The 19,591-nt window shown below is 38.8% G+C and overlaps 1 protein-coding gene across 2 annotated transcripts in view; it reads right to left on the reverse strand.

The window, feature by feature from the left end:
* The window catches only part of CDK14 (cyclin dependent kinase 14), a 610,838-nt gene that overhangs the window by 495,972 nt on the left and 95,275 nt on the right, over positions 1 to 19,591 (reverse strand). For both annotated transcript variants that reach the window (XM_045519926.2, XM_045519925.2), the window contains 2 exons: positions 15,474 to 15,582; positions 7,471 to 7,568 (listed from right to left, as the gene is read on the reverse strand). The gene's annotated coding sequence lies outside the window, so the exon portion shown is untranslated. The remainder of the gene's footprint in view (positions 1 to 7,470; positions 7,569 to 15,473; positions 15,583 to 19,591) is intronic.

A 19,591-nucleotide genomic window follows, 5' to 3' on the forward strand; every position in this document is an offset into this window, starting at 1 on the left:
AAACAGGGATAGGCTGATACAGTTGAACAGAAAGGACTGAAAGAATCAGTTTTCTGTACTATCTCTGTTTTCTTATCACAAGCACGTCATTTCACTTGTCTTCATTTGTTTATTCATCAGATGCATGTTGAGCACCTATTAGGTGAGTCACCATGCTAAGAGCTGGATGTACTGCAGTGAAAGAAGTGGAGCATGGTCACAGCCCCTATCTCTGCAGAGCTTACAGACTAGTGAGGGAAAATAAAAGGTGGAATGACTGGGTGCTATGGACACCCTACCACAGGGAGATTTCACCCTAATCTGCAGGTCAGAGATGTCCACTCTGAGCAATCACACTTAAGCTGAGACCTGAAAGGTCACAGAGGTATCTATGGGGTTGGAGGGCAAGCAGGAGCTCCCAGCAGAGGGATCAGCTCTTGGGGGACCAGATGGCAAAGGGTGAATGTGGTGCATTCAAGAAACCGAAAAGTGGTCTGCAGGTAGGATGGACATGAGATAAGGCTGGTGAATTCAGCACGGGCCAAAAAGGCAGACACTTTAATAATCATACAGTAAAGACTGTGTATGCTTTAATTTCTATTAGAAATGTCAGGCAACACTCATGGTAGCTTCTGTTCCTCCTGAAAACCCACTAAAACTATACTGAATGGATTTTTTTAAAGTGTAAGTCCACAAGCACATAGATAATGAAAGAAGAAACAGCACCAACACAGTTTTAGAGCTAGAAAAGTTATAGCTGAGTAGTAACTGACTTGAAAGCTGAATCCTAATCCAACAGTTGGAAAGGCTGAAAGACAACCTACTGAAAGTTTATAACTTTCTGTCAAGATACCTAGCCTTCTTTTCACACTTTCTTCTCATAGTTCTGACCAAGAGATTGCCCTACAGTGAAATCCACAGTTGACAAGCCAACCATGTAAACTGAGCTTGCCCAAAACTTTTTAGTGCCTCTCTTCTAGATATGCACAGCCAGCCAAAGATCTTCAGGTAGTTGATGGAATATTCTAATAAGAAAAACAAAGACCAAAACAAACTAACAGAAATGTAATGAAGAAGAAATAAAGATTATGAAGGAGGGAAAAAAAATCCTATTATAAATGTCTCAAAGAGTCAAAGACAGTGAAATATCATAAGATACTGCAGTCTTTAAACAAGAACCAGATGCTATTAATGTTTTTAAAAGCAGCAGCCAGAGGGCAAAAATGAAGTCTTGGATATTAAAAATGTCATCATGTAAAAGAAAGCTTCAACTGAAGGTTTAAACTATATAGTTGAGGAAATCTCCCAGGAAGTAAAACAAAAAGAAAGAGAAGAGATAAAAGATGAAAAAGGTACAGACTAGACCAGGAAGTTCAACATCTGAATAAAGGGAGTTCCAGAAAGAGAGAACAGAGGAAATGGAGGGAGAATATAGAGGGAGAACAGTACCATCAAAGAACCAATTCAGGAAAATTTCCTAGAATGAAAGGACATGAGTTTCCAAATTGAAAGAGCCTATTGAGCTCTTAAGACAATGGATGAAAATAAACCTACAGCGAGACATGTCATTTTGACACTGCAAACTCCGTGGACAAAGAGAATATTCTAAAAACTTTCAGGAAAGAAAAACAGGATTCTAAAAAGAATCAGGTATCAGAATGGCTTCAGATTTCTCAATAGCCACACTGGATGCCAGAAAATAGTAGAAGGAAATGATTTCTAGTGTACAGTTCCCCAGCCAAATTATTAATTAAGTGGAGGGCAGACTATAGATTTTTCAGAAGGGAAAGTTCAAACACATTACCTGACAGGTCAATTTTTCAGGAAGCTATCGGAGGATTTATTCAACCAAAATAAGAAAAGAGAAAAATGGAATCCAGGGAACAGGGTTCTGATACATTAGACAGTCAGGGTAATGGTGAAGGGAAAATCTAAGATCACAGCTCCGAGGAAATCCTGAAGATCAACCAACCTACTGGACTAGAGCTGGGCAGAGGCTCTGCAGATAATCACCAAGAAAATGACACAGATAGAATGACTGGCATTAAAGAATGTCGAGGGAAGATTTCTAAAACTGGGGGTGCAGTAGTTTGGAGATGTATTAATGATAAGTGTATAGAAAGTACATCGATCAGTCTGCCTAGAGGTGAGCATGATCTCCCACATAGGAACTTATCTGGATGTCCAGACACATGACACAATGCACCCACCCATGAATATAAGTATATTTAGTACTAAGCTGGGAGTTCCCAGCAGGGAAAGGGCTCATAGAGGGGTCTGATGAGAAAATGACAAAGGTGGTTCGGGGCTTTTATTGTGGTTAAAGGGTGGAGTCAGCATGGTGGGGTCATCCCCTAACATGGGCTAACGTCTACACTATATGAAATTCCCAGCAACTCTTACAGGTAAAAGCCTACACAGGTCTTCTCATCTTGGCCACCCAGATGTGGCGGAGATAGGAAACAAGGGTGGAGATTGAAAGCTGCCAACAGTCAAACATCAAAAATAGAGCCAAGCCTCTTTATTACAAAAACCAGGTTATCAGGGCAGGGGCCAGGGTAAGTTATTAACTCAAAAAGTTGTACAGGAAAAGAAAAGTATTCATAGCATAGTACTCTTTGGCTCAGATGTGAATAACATTTACAAAGTCATATCAGTGTAACTACTGAATGCACTACAGTTAAGTCATGGCCATGTTGAGAGGACGAGGAATGGTAAGTATTCATGTATATGGTGGGTATCATAGGGTTTAGTGAAAATAAGCTGAATCTTCATCTTCTAGAGTGGAAGTCACTGAAATTATTTAAAATACCAGTTTAGACATGTGCTTTAGAGACATGGAGATAATCCCAAAAGAATCAGGTAAAATAGTTGATAGTGGTTGCTGCTGGGGGGTGCTAATGAATGAGAAATAGTGGACAGTGCTGTGGGGGAGAATGTGTCAGAGGAATGCTGTTTTGTTTGTTTGCAGCAAGTGTTCATGTACAACTTCTCAAACATATATAATTAAGTTTTCCCCCAGATTTGGCTTTATCTTAAAGGCAATAGGGAGCTACTCATTACCTTGGAGCTTTCTAAGCAGTGAGGCTCTGAGGGTGATAGTGAGATCAGACTTGCATTTTATTAAGATGCCTCTAGTTACTTTATGGAGAAGAATTAGAGGAAAGAAAGAATGGACACAGTGGTGCCCTAAACACTGCACTGCACCCTCTAAATGATCTGCCAGAAATAACACTATTCACCCATTGAGTCAACAAACCTGGTGTGTGTCAGGCACTATTCCAGGTGTTGGTGATCCAACAATGTACAAAGCAATGCCCCTGGCCTCATAGGACTTACTTTCTAGTGGAGGAGATGGACAGCAAACAAATGAAAAAATGCATGTGTACTTTTAGTATAGTGTAATGAAAATACCAAGAAATCAAGGTAAGTAGCTGGAGAGTGGCTAGGGAGGAGAGCTATTTTAGATCATAGGCCTTCCTGAGATGACATTTTGGCAAAAACCTAGAAAAATTCAGGGATTGAGCCCAAAAAAGATGCATTCCAAGCTGAAGGAGGAGGAAGTGCCACAATCCTGAGGTGGGGGGGTGCAGAATGAGTGAAAGGGAGATTGAAATTAGAAGGCCATAGAGTTGGTAAGGAAGGCGAGGCTGCATGGCTGCATCATGCTCAGCCTCAGAGGTAAGAATTTAGCTGCTGTTCTAGGACTGACGAGAAATCAGGAGGATTTTGAGCAGGACAATGACAAACTCTGACTCACATTATATTCGCTTGCAATAAAGCCCAGACTTTGTATTCTGTGACCATCACCCTTTCTATTATTCTCTAGAATTGAGATGCCACGTGGCTAGTGAGCCCCTGAAATGTGGCCAGTCCAAACTTAGATGTGCTGTAAGTGTTAAATGCACACCAGATTTCAAAGACTTAGTACCAACAATAGAATGGAATAGATCTCATGACCACTTTTTTATATTCATTATGTGTTCAAACAATATTTTAGATATATTGGGTTAAATAAAATATAATATTCAAATTAATCTTACCTATTTCTTTTTACTTTTTAAACAAGTGTAGCTACTAGAAAATTTTTACTTATATACGTGGCTCGTGATATATTTCTATTGGACAGCACCAGCCTAGACAACTTCCCTTCTGCTCTCAGCTTCAGAATATTCTAAAGACATTGTTTAGGGCTCTTTGAGTTTTCTTAAGGAAACACATTATGTAACAATAAGATAAATTATTGAGGATGATAGTCAAACCAAAAGCTGTATTGTTCTTTATAGGCCAAAGATAATGTTACTGATTTGATTGTGGCCTTGTGTTGTTTTTCCAAAAGTGCTGATGAGTTTGCATATAGTCTTCTGTAATGTTTCTCTTCCCACCCATGCCACCCTCTCCTTTTGCTCCCTTATGACTGAAGCAGTATGTTTTTGAAATACCTGGCCCAGGTTAAGAATGCAATTCTCTAGCCATGGAAATTTTTCTCTGTGCAAAGCATTCAGTCTTTTGTATAGGTTTGAACCTCAATCTATTTAATATGATATTCCAATTATCTGGTCTACTCAAGCAAACAGATTCCAAATGTCAGTGATTATATCTGTAATCATAATTATAGAATACCCTTGGCTCCTTTATATTTAATTCTAAATATGGTCGATTAGAATGTACTTATAGTGAAAAAATTTGCATACATGCTCTGACCAAGAAATTTGTTTTTCTTTGTGAATTTATATCTATGGAAATGTTATAAACTAAATCATATGTTGACTTACATACAGCAGCATTAAAATATTATTATAAGATGTTGGAATTATTGGGGATAATATAACTACATTACTCTATTCAAGCCTTGAACGACACTAGTAAGAAAGCAGAAGCATCAGACAAAATCTCCCTTATCTTTGACTACTCACCTCTGCTCCCACCTCCTTTTTCTGTCCTGTCAGGTAGATGAGGGGACTTCACTCTCAATTTTCAGTCTTTGTTCTTTTTTGGGGGGGAGGTAATTAGGTTTATTTATTTATTTATTTATTTTTAAATGGAGGTACTGGGGATTGAACCCAGAACCCTATGTATGCTAAGCACGCGCTCTACCACTAAGCTATACCCTCCCCCCCAGTCTCTGTTCTGGATTCAGTCTCCTTCTCAAGGACCTCACTGCTTTGCTTAACCCTCTTCTGCTGCATGTCACCATCTCCTATTCTCCTGGATCATCTCCATCAGCAAAGAGATAGCTTTAAAATCTCTCATCTTTAAACAAACACACACAGTATCTTCCTTAGCTATATACATTTCCACATTCCCTTCTCTTTATAGCTTCTCTATTCCCCTTATTCCCCTTCACAGCAATATTTTTCAAAAAGGTTGCCTATAATTCTGCTTCCATTTCTTCACCTCCCATTCATTCTTCAGCGCACTACAATTACGTTTTCTTCCCCCACTGAAATTCCTTGTGCCAAGAGAAAGCTTACACCTCCTGGGAGCAAATACAGAAGACCTCTCCGCCTTCATTTTACAGTGTTCTTGAAGTGCATTGTGATATAGTTGGCCACTCCCTTCTCCTGATTTCTATGATGCTGTACTCTGGTTTTGCACCGATCTAATTGGCTACTCATTCTCATTTTTTTCTCCAGCTCCTTTGTTTCAATCAGACCTCTAAATATTGGGAACTTTCTGATTCCGTAGCCTCTTCTCTTTATCTACTCTCTCCCTAGGCACTCTCAATCATTCCTATAGCTTTTAATGTCATCTAATTACTGATAATTCCCAAATATATAACCCAAATGTAAACTGCAGATTCAGTTGAATCTCTACAATGTCTACATATAAAATATTGACATATTCTTCACATACTGAAAAAAATAGCAATAATAATAAGAAAAAGAAGGCAAAGAAGAGGAGGGAAAAGAGAAGAAAAGGGGAAAGAAGGAAGGAGGAAATGAAATATTATGTTTTTGCTCTAACCAAAAATCAAGATGTGCCTTACTTCCCGTATTTAATCATATTTAATCCATCAGCAAACTGTGTCTAGACTAGCTCCAAAATGTCTCAAACCCTTCACTTTCTGTTTATCTCCACGGCTACTCCTCTAGAGCAGGGAATCATTAGCTCTCACCTGGGCTACTGCTATATCCTTCCAGCTGACCTCCTAGTCTCTGCTCTTGCCCCTGTCCAGATTGTTTTCAGAACAACCAAAGGGATCTTTTTAAACTATGTATCAGTCCATGTCATGCTCCAGTTTAAACTGTTCACTGTTCACTGGCATGCTCCAGTTTAAACTGTTCATTGCACTTAGAATAAAGCCCAAACACCTGAGCTGACCATCACTCACAGCCCCACATGGCTCAGCTCTTCCCTAATTCTCCAGCTTCATCTTGTGCCACCTCCCACCCCCACCATCCCCACCCTTCCCCACCTTAGAGTCTTTGTACTTGCTGACCTTTCTACCTGGAAAGCTCCTGACTCCAGTATCCTCCCCTCATTTGAATGACAGGCTGCTTTTCATCTTTCAAGTCTCAATTTAAATGTCATCTCACAAAGGCTTGCCAGATTACCCCTTTTAAAGCAACCTTGTCCATTTATTTTTCTATGTCTTGCTTGTTTCCTCCCAAGTATTTGCCACAATTCTAATTAGGTATTTTTATAGGTTTGCTTTCTTGACTCTCAGCTCCTGCCCCTCACTTATCTCATTCCAGATAAGAGGATTGACATACTGGTGGGGATTAGACTCTGGGTGCTGTAGCCCTGCCCCTCTTTCCTCCTTCTCTTAAAAGCTAGCCTGTCTGTTGAGTGGGTAACTATCTGTGCACCTTTGTCAGGAGCTTTACAAAACTGGTTGTAAAACTGGTTCAGCACTGCCTATGGCTGAGTGTGAAGTCAGTCCAGTTGAGGCCTGAAGTATTAGGAAACCCACTGTGATGATACAGCTAAGCCATGACCACAACAGCTCCATGTATAAGAATACTAACATTTTGATCTGGATCTCAATGTCTTTGGAGATCAGTTAGAAGAAAGAGAGGTGCTATATATCGACCTATATAAGCACCAATATTTCTTTCCTGAAATTAATGAAAATCTAGGTCTGTGGCTTTTCAATCATCTTGAGCAATTGTATCCTTTATTTTAACCATGTATATGTCAGTCCCAACGTATATGTTCCTCCAATGTGGGGGGAAAGAACTAATACAATAAATGCAGAGATGTTCTGATTATAGTAGTGATTATATTAATTAGCACTTTCATGTAGCAAGTAATAGGGAACTCAATTCAGATTAAAAACAGTAAGAAAAATTCATTGGTTTACATTACAGAATATTTGCGAATTTATCTGAATCAGGGAGAGGTTGATCCCAGATCAAATGACTATGACGAGTTCCCAATTTCTTTCTCTCCATATCTTGGTTCTGCCAAGAGCTCTGAGAAGCTCAAGATGGAAAAAGAAATTGTATCACAAACAAACAGTATTGAGTCTGATACTAAGGGACCTACCTCTGCCCTCATGGTTGCAAGATGGCTACCAGAGACTCCTGGGGCTGGGTATCTCCATTCACGTGCAGCAGCAAAGAAAGCATCTCCGTCAGTAGCTTCTGCCAAAATATATATTTAAGAATTTTTATGTTTTCTTTCCCCTTAGAAACATGGGGAAAATCTCTTGGATTGAATTCTATACTATATTGAACCAGTCAATTCCTACAGCCAGGAATATGGGACACACTGGCCTAGGTCAACAACCAGGTCATACCTCCAGAGCCAAGATGGGAATTGACCACCAAAGCTGTGTGACTGAGAATGAGCTGGAGGTCCTCTTGCTGAGGGAAGCAAGGGAGAGATGTTGAATGGAGGCACCCAATCAATGTCTGTGTAAACCTAACAGGCCTGAGTAACTGCAGCCTGATGTACAGTCCTGCTCTACAGAATCAGCCTCTTATAATTCAAAACCCCCTATCTTCGAGAGTATTTGTGATCTTCCTCCCTCCCTTCCTCCTCCCTTCCTCCTTCCTCCTTCCTTTCCTCCTTCCTTTTTCTTTTTTTCTACTAGACTGGCCAGGATAGTTAAACATCTGTGTCCATAGAGTTGTCTTAATTATAAAATCCTAAGGGAGCTTTTGGAAGAGCTTAAAGTTTAAGAAAATATGTGCTAAAGATGGAGACTGGGAAAAAAGCCCATTTCACAGAACAAATATAAAAGTGACAAATGAGCTGAGGCTTGGAAAAACAAATGCTGGAGACCAGGGCCTTCAATTAGGGGAGGGAGGCATAGGAAGTCTTACCAAGGAGTAAGTGGCATGGATTGTTTCAAGGGAACGTGTTTTCAGATAAGCTTTCCTAAACTGGCTTGACCCAAGAACGCTCCTGTTGTCCAGGCATCAGGCTGCTTCTCCTTTCCTATCTCCTCTGCTCAATTTCTTTCATCAACTGATAATAGGAAGGCACCTCACACTCATCTCAAACCTACTAAGGCATTGCCTGGGGTGTAAACACCCCGAGGGTGCTCAAGAAAGGAGAAGTAAATGACTCTAATGATAGGGTAATTAATCCTTTGCAAGTCAGGTGGACTCCAATTCTCTGCTTTCCACAAAAGGGAAAGACACGTAATCAATTCCTCAAGACGAGAGATTACTAAAAATAATCTTGTTGATTTATTACCTTGTAATTTTGGGTATGTAACTGAGAAGAATTTGAAAAATTGAGCCCTGTTGCTATAAGAAAACCCCATCATTCCTATTTAAGTTAGGTGAAGACCTTCTCACCTGTATCTGCTAAGTCATACACTCAACACTCATGATGAACCCTGGACATTCATCCCTGGATATGTGGAGAGAAAGGCTTTACTCATCTCATTAAGAACTGCAATTCCAATACAATTTTACGTTTTATGTTTAGTAGTTATTCATCAATATTTGCCATATGTTTATGCTGTTTTGAGAAATTGTGCATTATTTTCTAACATTTATAACCTTATGATAACAGCAAATTTTAAATTATTTCCATTTGCTTTCACATTTCTGTTGCATAGAAGTATGTTATTCATGAAATACTTTAAAGTATAAAACATATTAGGAAGCTGAATGGAAATAAAATTTCAAGAAGAAAAATGAACAAAAGAAAATTTCCTACAGGTAAAGAACAACTTATTTATGTGTATTTTAAAAGTATGATGAAGCATCAAATTTTTATATTATTTAGATTCTACTGGATAGATATTAAACAGTGATGGCAGTTTATTTTTAAATGTCATTATTTATAATATGTTGGGATATATATTATATATATATAACTCTTTTAACATGATAAAAATTTTAGGCATCAACTTAAAAATGTGGTGAGGGTTGTATTGCTTCTTAAAATATTTTAGGAGTACTTGAGTGAACATGTCTGGAGACAATGAAAGGAGAAAATTATGTTAGACAGGAAAATGATGAAGGAAAGAACAGGCCCACTGTTGAGACTGATTGCACAATGAAATATGATGACAAAGAACCTGTCTACTCACATTTGCTTCTGTGCCCTTTATCAAAGAGAAAGATCTAACAAGAATGATTGAATGGAAATTGGTAAAGGGGAAGAGAAGCCCAAGACAGAAAAAGAAATTGTAAGAGTATACTCATCTCCTTTGGGAGCCAACAGAAGGTAGTGAGAATAGCAAGGATTTGAGTCAGCCAGTTGTTATTTATGTACCATGGCGAGAGACACAACCCACTTCAGCTGTACTATGGGCATAAAGTGATCTACCATATAGGGTTAAATTTCATAAATCTAAATGTAAAGTGCTTTGAGGCACAGAGCCAAGCATAGCCATACATAAAGAGTAGCTATTGTAGTTATTAGGAAGCTGTGGGCCTTGCAGCAACTTATCCTTTGAGGTTTGAGCTCACTTTCCTCCTCCGTAACGCAGGGGTAATAACACGTGCCTCTCAGGATTACTATGAGGATTAAATTGATAATAAACCTGAGAGCACTTATAACACAAAGAAGGCATTCAATAAATATTAGTTCTTTCCCCACCCCTTCCTTCTCTAGCTCTCTATTGATTTAGACAGTTCTAAGGTACCCCTGATGAGACATGATGAGAAAGAGTCTAATTCCAAATACCTATTTATAGAAGAGTCTATTACTTTTACTGTCTCTACTAGTAAGAAGACTAAATCTGGAATGATTCTTTCTCTTGCTGAGAAAAGAGACCAGGGTCTTGTATTACAAATGACTATCCTTGTGGATATGACCTTTCTGCTTTACTGGCAAATCTCATTAATGACCAAATTATTTTCATGAAATTGTAGAAGACAAATATATTGCTGATCTATGACCATGTAATCAATCCTCTCACAAAGAGGACCTCCTCACAAAGAAACAGTTCTTCCCAAGTGTTTCCTTTTCTCTCATGAGTGAAATGACAAAGCGCTTAATAATCTATGGGAATAAATGCTGTTGATTCATGTGGTTCAATTATTTTGAATGGCACCAAGTATGCCTTCTCTTTGCAGCTTTGTGTACAAAACAAAGCCTGGTTTAAGATGAGTTAGGATGCGCAGGAGGGAGTTAGGGAACCAATTTTCACTGAACAGGCAGGAAATATGTCTAAAGCCACTTCCTCCATTTTAATCTGTGGGATAATGTCCATTTGGGTCTTTTCAGAAATAGTCTGTCAAGTTGCTGTTCCCTGTTGAGGAGAAGGGTGTAATGACTCTGAAGAGTAGCCCAACTGCATAGGAAGGCCCCATATCAGCCAGGATCCCAGCAAAAACAAATGGTACACTCTCCAAGGGAGTGAAAGTAGTTATCGTTGACGATGGATAATGGGTAGGTGGGCATCCATTATACTAGTTTCTCTATATCTGTCTATGTTTGAGACTGTCTATAGTAAAACATATGAAAACAGAGGAGTACAAAAGAGGGACTGAGGAAAGTGACTTACAAAGGTGTGGGCGGAGGTTACAGGAAAACAAGGGAAAGTGATTCCTCCCTCCTTCCCCTCCACACCCCACCCACCTAGAACTGGCAACAGTGGGAAGTGCTGCCAGCAGCCATCTGGAAGGCAAAAGGGAGAGGGACCAGCCCCAGACACCCAGGGAGACCTTTAGCTGTAGGAAAGGGCCACCATCAGGAACTGTGGCTTGGGATGGAGGAATGCAGCCACTGTCAGCCAAGGCCCAGTACTTAATTTGTGGAGCCCAGTGCAAACTGAAAAATCAAGAAAAAAAAAATGTGCTTCAAGGTCCTGCATTATGAAACACTAGCTTTTCTTCCACAGTCCCCCCACCCCACCAACTTGACTGGTCATGTTTTAAATGTTTTGTATTCAACAACATTCTAAATAAAGAAAAAATTAAAAGTTTAAATTATTAGCATGAACTCTACCACTTAACTTGTGCACTGTCAGTTTTAAATGCAATATAAGAGCATTTAATTTGCATGCAGAACCACTAAAATTAGCCACTCCGTATTTCATAGGACATACTTGCACTAGTATTTTTTTTCTCACTGGAACAGTGGAAACACTGCACAAAACTCAACTGTTTTATTTCACTTTTTTATACACATTGTACCAACACTGGCTGCCTTTGGTTTACTGATGAGTAAAGAGGGACTGAAAGGAAAAGGAACTATGGATTTCCCTATATTCCCTTTCCTTCTATGGCATCATTCTTAGTGTAAGTGGTTGGCTAAAATAGGGAAGTAACATGACTGAAAAAGGACATGACAGAGTGCCTTGGCTGTTTGGGTTTCTTAGCACGCCACTGCCTTTTTTCCCCCTAAATTTGAAGCAAGTTTTGGTTCAAGTGGAAAGAGAGGCATTTCAGGCTTAATTAGTCATAAATGTGACAGGTTTACCTTGACCCTGCTTTGAGTCTCAGTGAACTCCCAAGTGTCATGGGTGCACAGGAATCCTATGCCTGTGGGGCATGGGAAATGCTCTATGCTAACGGGACAACCAGAAATGGCAGACATATCTCGTGTGTCTCTCCTCTGTTCACATATCAGACTTTATCACCAAATACATGTTCAAAGATAAACTTAAGAATTGCAGAATGGTGTCAACAAAGCATTAAACCAAGTGCAGGGCCCTTCTGAGTCTGGGGCCTTGTTGACTGCAGAGGTCACACACCCATGAAACCCACTCTGCTGCCAACCCTGACCAGGCAAGGAAGGGCCAGGAGAGTTAATGCTCCTTCTTCCAGTCCACCACCTCCTGCAGATGACCCCACTGGTGGCAAAAGAGCCAGAGATGTATCCAAAGAGGATAGTCTCCTAAGCTACAGACTAGGCGAGAGAAGGGTGGAGAGTGGGTCTGGGGGGGCAAACAGAATATCCAGCACAGGGTACTCCCAAATCTATTTCCAACAAATTTGGTTCCTTTTCAATTCATCTAAGATAACAAGGACCAGGTAGGCCCCAGGCGTGTCTCCAAATTTTTGTGGGGCCTGATGCTGATGCAATTTTGTGAGCCCTCTACAAAACAAACAAACAAACAAATAAAACAGAATTACAAATATAAATCTAGTACAAAAATGGCTATTTACTGAGAATGAGAAATTACAGTAAAATAAATACTGGAGCTTGGAAGGTCCAAGTCCCTTTCTTCTGAGGTCCCTTGAAGATATACCAGCAATGCCTACAGATAAATGCTTCCTGATCGCACCCTGGCTTCCCTCTCCCCACCAAGAGCACTCTATAACCCCAAGCAACAACTTCCATTCACAGGGGCCTAGGAAGTGAGGAGTCCTGAGGCTAAAACTTTATCAGCTTTATGGTAAATTCCTCTGTAGACCCAAAAACTTAAAATGTAGAATTAAGTGACTGGAGAAGCAAGCATTTCCTAGCAGGTGAAAAGGGTGGGCCCTTGAGCTGTGATGTGACCCCTCCCCTACTGCACGTAGACAGCGAGCCCGCGTGTTGGGCTCCTCTGGCTTAGTGCTTTTTCGCTGTAGTCAGGAAATTCCATTGAGTCTCAGGTATGTTAGGTAGGGAATCGAGAAGGTAGTGGACAGTCAGGGCCACCCCTTTGCATTCTCAGTGTCTTGTCTACCCCTTGCACTGCTGGTTGGCTAGGCTGGAATAAGCCAAAGGGAAAACGACTTTAAGGACTCATTGTTCTCAGTCACCTTCAAATTCTGACCAGATTTTTTGCTGTGGCCTAACCAACAGACTCCTCTGTAGACAGAAACTACTAGTAGGCTTTCTTCACAGCAGCTGAGGCAAAGGTGGAGGCAGTTTAGATTCAGGAGAAAGAAGGAGCACTTCAGTTGGATGGAAGGGCTGCCCTCAGTGGGGTTCTGGGGTCTGAGCCCTGGAGGCTGAGCAGGAGCCCATGGGGAGGAAGGAAGAGGGAAGATGAGGACAAAAGAAGGGGACTCACAGGTAAATGTAGGGAAATGGAAAGGTGCTAAAGAAAGATTTCAAACTTTGCTAAAGCCCTGGTGTGGGTGAACTCACTATTTGCTCTAGGCATAGGGGTAGCTGCTGATACACGAGCGAAGAATACGTGCTTAACATGAGAGCATTTGATCTAAATAAGACAGAAGAAAGTAGTCTAAAGTGCCTAGGTTAAAATCTTGACCTTATTCCTTAATAGCTGTGAGACTTCGATCAAGAAACTCATTCTTTCTGTGTCTCAGTTTCCTTAGCTTTAAGATGAGGGTATGTTACATTACAGTATGTTATGTCATATCACGTCATATCACGTCATGTCACGTCCCATTATGTTATTACATCATGTTATATGGAGCTCACCTCATAGTGTCGCTTTGAGAATAGATAAGTTAACAATTATCAACTATCTATAATAGTTCTTAGTATGTATGAGTTAATAGAAAATATACATATTGGTCTCCACCCCATTCCCAGCACAGAGCTCCTAAAACCTTTGTAATTTCCTACGTGATAAGAGCACTAGGAGCATCTTTGATTCTAACGTTTGGTCTTTGGCCCTAGTTCCAGACACTGATCTCCTAAATCCCTTGGAATTTCCTGGGTGACAGCAGTGCCTTTTGTTCTAATAAAGTGACTCCTGGTGGGCTTTTGGATGGGAGCTGGTCACCAGAAAGACCAAGCCATGATTAGAAGCTTAGAATTTTCAGCCCACCTCCCATTCTCTAGAGAAGGGAGAAGGGCTGGAAATGGAGTTAATGATCCATCATGCCTACATGATGAAAACTCCCTAAAAATCCCAAAAGTATGGGGTTCAGAGAGCTTCTAGGTTGGTGAACAAGTGGACATGCTAGGAGAGTGGAGGGCTAGTAGAGGGCTTGGAAGCTCCATGCCCCTTCCCCCAGACTTTGCCCTTCATATCTCTTCCATCTGGATGCTTCTCTGTATCCTTTAATAAACTGGTAAACGTAAGTTTTTCCATGAGTTTGGTGAGATGTTCTAGCAAATAATCGAATCCAAGGGGGAGCAGGTAGCCAAGTCAAACAGAAATTGTGGGTAATCTGGGGAGGGGAGAGGGTTGCGCCTGGTATATAAACTGGCAAGGGAGAGGGACAGTCTTGCGAGATGGAGCCCTTAACCTGTGGGATCTAATGCTATCTCCAGGTAGATAGTGTCAGAATTGAGTTAAATGGTAGGACACCTAGCTGGTGTTGCAAAACTGCTTGGTGTGGGGAAAAAACCCACACATCTGGTGTCAGAGGCGTTGTGAGTGTGATAGTGGTGTGACTGTAAGAAAGTAGTGAGAATACAGGAGTAGTATAGGTTTTTCTTACATAGTGCACAATTAGTGCTTCACAAAAATGAGAAATTATTGTGAAATGACTCCAAATTTAGGGCTTATACACATTCGGGCAATATTTAAAGCGCTAGTATTTCTGCAACAGATGAAGAATATGACCCATTCATTTAATGATGTATAGTTTTACAAAAATTATGATTTTGAATGGGTGGATTTTTCCATGTTTAATCTCTAGCCAAAGATAAGTATTACGAAGTTTTCATTAATAAAACACAGTCATTTCTGAACTTTTCTCACCAAAAAGCAGAGTTACACTTTACCTTTTGATGCCTTGCTGATAAACTGTCCTACTCCACCATCCCCAAACACTGAGGAAAGGTTGTGCTTTCTCTTTAACTTTGGTCAGTTTATACACTAACATATGGAGGTCAGATGGAATACCAGATCCCACTGAGCAAATAGCTAGGTGGGGCTCTTTCCTCATTAAAGGCATTTAATTTAGATTAGAATCAAGTTTGAATAAAATAAACAGTTTTGAAAATGTTAGGGAAGGTTGATTTTTTTTTGCTTCTAGAGGTCAACTTGAAATAAAATAGGAAGAGTCAGACTTTCTGGACTCCTGTGCATCTCTGAGCAAGCACATCACATAACCTCACTGATTTCCATGTCTCCATCCACAGAAGAATCATGTGGAGAGCGTTGCCCAGCCCCGTTCCTAAGGTTCTTGTGAGAATTAAAAAAATTTTTTGTTGTTTAAAAAAACTGAAAAACAAAAACACTCTACAAATGCAAAAAGAATGTACACAAATAACTCTCTTCTTACCCGATTTCTTTTTTGCATGTCATTCAACAGTAGGTAGACTGGCTTATATGTCAGGAGCAACAGCCCTGAATTAATCCCATTCATGTCTTTGAAGTGCTCTTACCGGTATCTGCAAGGGAAAAAAAAAAACACAACTTGATTAACCAGTGTTCTTTAATGTTCCTTAAAAGTAAATGGTACCTGGCCAATAAGAGGTACTCAATAAATGTTTGTTGAGTGAATTTGAAAGTTCTATAATTTAAAACATTTGACAAGATTCCACTCCCAAGGATGCTAAAAGTCAAAACAATGACTAAAACAACCTAGTTACTAAGGAGATATAATTTTCTTGGAGAGAGAGTTGAATAATAACGGGAACCAGGGCCTTGTGGTAAATGCTCTTCATCTGGAACCGTTGTGGTGACGGTCCAGCATGAATGCATAATATCAACACGATTTAGCATTTCTATTAAAGAAATAAAGAGTGAAAGGTAAAAGTAAAAACTTGAAGGTGTTATTAAACTCTTCATTGTAACATAACGTTGGCAAAAAAATGCATGTGGATTTCATAAACTCTGTGAGTAAGCAGGACATTAGCAGTGTGTGTGCACAAGCATAGAACGGTGACCCCCTAAGGGGGAGAAAAGGGTTAAAGGGGTCTTATAGATTCAAGATATTGGTAACTGCTGGCTATAATTCATAAAGAAGGTTGGGAAAGGAAAAAAGGATTCTTTGTGGGTTTGTTTGTTTGTTCGTTTGTTTTGGTTTTTTAACGTGATATTAACAGAGACCATCTACTATCTGTCTTTTCCAACATTTGTCTAAATATTTTGTAGGTATTTGTTAGCAATTTTTTTTCTTTCTCAGAACAGCTTTATTGAGATACAATTCTCACATATCACGTAATTCACCCATTTAGAGTGTACAATTCAATAGTTTTCCCCCTATTCACAAGATTGTGCAACTGTTACCACTATTTAATTCCAGTACATTTTCATCACCCCTAAAAGAAACCCCTCCCTATTTGCAGTCACTCCTCATTTCCTCCCCTCCCCCAGGACAACGATTAATTTACTCTCTTACCTCTGTAAATCTGTCTGTCTATTCTGGACATCTCAAACAAATGGAATCATACAATGTGTGATCTTTTGTGATTGGCTTCTTTCACTTACATAATGTTCTCAAGGTTCATCCTGTTGTAACATGTATCTGTGTTTCATTTTTCTTTGTTGCTGAGTAATAGTCCATTGTATGGATACACCACATTTTATTAATTCTTTTAACCAGCAAGAGACATTTGGGTTGTTTTCACTTTGGGGCTATTTTGAATAATGCTCTTATCAACACTGATGTAGAGGCTTTGTGTGGACATATATATCCATTTCTCTTGAGTATATATCTAGGAGTGGAGTGGCTGGGTCATATAGTAGCTCTGTGTTAACTTTTTAAATAAACTTTTAAAAATTTGAGATACAATTCACATACTATAAAACTCACCATTTTAAAGTATACATTTTACTGGATTTTAGTATAGTCACAAGATTATGCAACCATCATCAACATCTACTTATAGAAAAATTTCATCTCCCCAAATAGAAACCCTGTACCCAATATCCTTGAATTAATGTTGGATCAGTAAGCCTAAGAGTCCTTTGTTCTTTCTTTTGCCTTGGGAAAACGATTTAAAACACATTGTCATTTTTATTAAAATTGAAATTTCATCTGAGTGAAAAATAAGTACTTTGACTTTTTAAAATAATCGGTTTATTGAGATGTAATTCATATACCATAAAACTTACCCATTTAAATTGTACAATTTAGAGGTTTATAGTACCTTCACAAAGTTGTGTAATCATTACCACTGTCTAATTCCAGAACATTTTCATCATGCCAAAAAGAAACATTGTACCCTTAGCAGTCATTCCCCATTCTTCCCTCCCCTTAGCCTCTAGCAACCACTAATTTATTCTTTGTTTCTATGAATCTTCCCATTCTGGACGATGTTTAACTTCTTAAGGACTAAAAAAAAATTATTATACTATTGTCCATGAACCACTTCTTAGAAGCATAAATCACTTGGTTACACAATGTGTGTGTGCACAGGCACAGGCACACGCACACACACCTACTGTTTTTTGTCACTACTGACATTTTCACACCTCCATGCCACTTTGTTGTACTCACAGGTGAGCTCAGTACCTGTTAAAATACCAAAGTGGGGAAAATATAGGAAGCATACGGCAAACTATTGGTATCCTCAACAGAGAGATTTACCCATCTCCCCAGTAATCATATAATTTCAAACTAAAACAAGATAATTTTTTAATAAAAAGAAATCTCTTCCAAAAGAGAATCTCAACACTATAATACTCAGTATTGCTGAGGATGTAAGGAAAGAGTTACTCTCATACACTATCAATTGGAATTTAAAGTATGTATAACATTTCTCAAGCCCAATTTGGTGAGATGTATCAAAAATCTTTAAAATATTTGTACTTTTTGACCCAGAAATTCCACCTTAAGGAATTTAATCTAAATAAATTATTTTAGAACTCCCTAAAGATATATGTGTAGGGTTGTTTATTATCTCATTGGTATTTAAAATAGCAGAAAACAGGGGAAAAAAACCTAAATTTTTTAACATTTTTTATTGAGTTAAAACCTAAATATTTTTAAGAGAAAGAGGTTAATTAATTAACTTCCAAAGAGCCATATGATGAATTACCAAATTGTTAAAAATTATATTGAGGACCAGCAATGAACAGTGGAATTTGAAATAAAAAACACAGTATCATGTACACTAGAACCCCCCAAAATGAAATTCTAAGGTATAAATCTAACAAAATATGTACAAGGTCTATATGAGAAAAACTACAAAACTCTGGTGAATGACATCAAATAAGCACTAAATCAGTGGAGAGATATTCCATATTACTGAATAGGAAGAGTCAATATTGTCAAGATGTCAGCTCTTCCCAACTAGATCTATAGATTCAATGCAATTCCAATCAAAACCCCAACAAGTTATTTTGTGGATATTGGCTAATAAAATACTCTAAAGTTTATATGCAGAGGAAAAAGACCTAGGATAGCCAACACAATATTGAATAAGACCAAAGTTGGAGTACTAACACTACCCAACTTCAAAACTTATGACAGTAAAGCTACAGAAATTAAGACTGTGTGAAATTGGCAAAGGAACAGACAAATAGATCAATGGAACAGAATAGAGAGTCCAGAAACAGACCATGGACTATTTATAGAATAAATACATATATTTACTTACAAATAAATATAGTCAACTGATCTTTGACAAAGAAGCAGAGGCAATACAATGGAGCAAAGATAGTCACTTCAATAAATGGTACTGGAACAACTAGACAGCCACAGAATGTCTAGATACAAAAAATAAATCAAGACAGAGTTTAGATCCTTCACCAAAATTAACTCAAGATGGATCATAACACCTAAACATAAAATATGAAATTATAAAATTCCTACAAGATAACATAGGAGAAAACCTAGATGACTTTTTCGATACACCAAAGGCACAACCCATTAAAGAAAATTGATAAGCTGGATTTCATTAAGTTAAATACTTGAAAAATGATGTAAAGAGAATGAGAAACAAGCCACAGACTGAAGGAAAATATTTACAAAAGACACATCTAATAAAGGACTGTTATGCAAAATATACAAAGAACTCTTAAAACACGACAATAAGAAAACAAACAACCCAATTTAAAAATGGGCCAAAGAATTTAACAGACGCCTCGCCAAAGAAGATAATACAGATGGCAAATAAGCATATGAAAAGAAGCCTCACATCATATGTCATCAGCAACATGCAAAGTAAAACAACAAGGAGATACCATTATACATCTATTGGATGTATAATGCAAAGTAAAACAACAAGGAGATACCATTATACATCTATTAGATGTATAATGCAAAGTAAAACAACAAGATACCATTATATATTTATTCATTGCTGGTGGGGAATGCAAAATGGTATAACCACCTTGGAAGACAGTTTGGTGGTCTCTTACAAAGCTAAACCTATTCTTCTATATCACCCAGCAATCACAGTCCTCCCCCTCAGCCCTCTGGGGGAGGTGGTTTTTCCTCCACCACCTTGT

The sequence above is a fragment of the Camelus bactrianus genome, chromosome 7 (assembly GCF_048773025.1).
Source record: "Camelus bactrianus isolate YW-2024 breed Bactrian camel chromosome 7, ASM4877302v1, whole genome shotgun sequence".
Lineage (NCBI taxonomy): Eukaryota > Metazoa > Chordata > Mammalia > Artiodactyla > Camelidae > Camelus > Camelus bactrianus.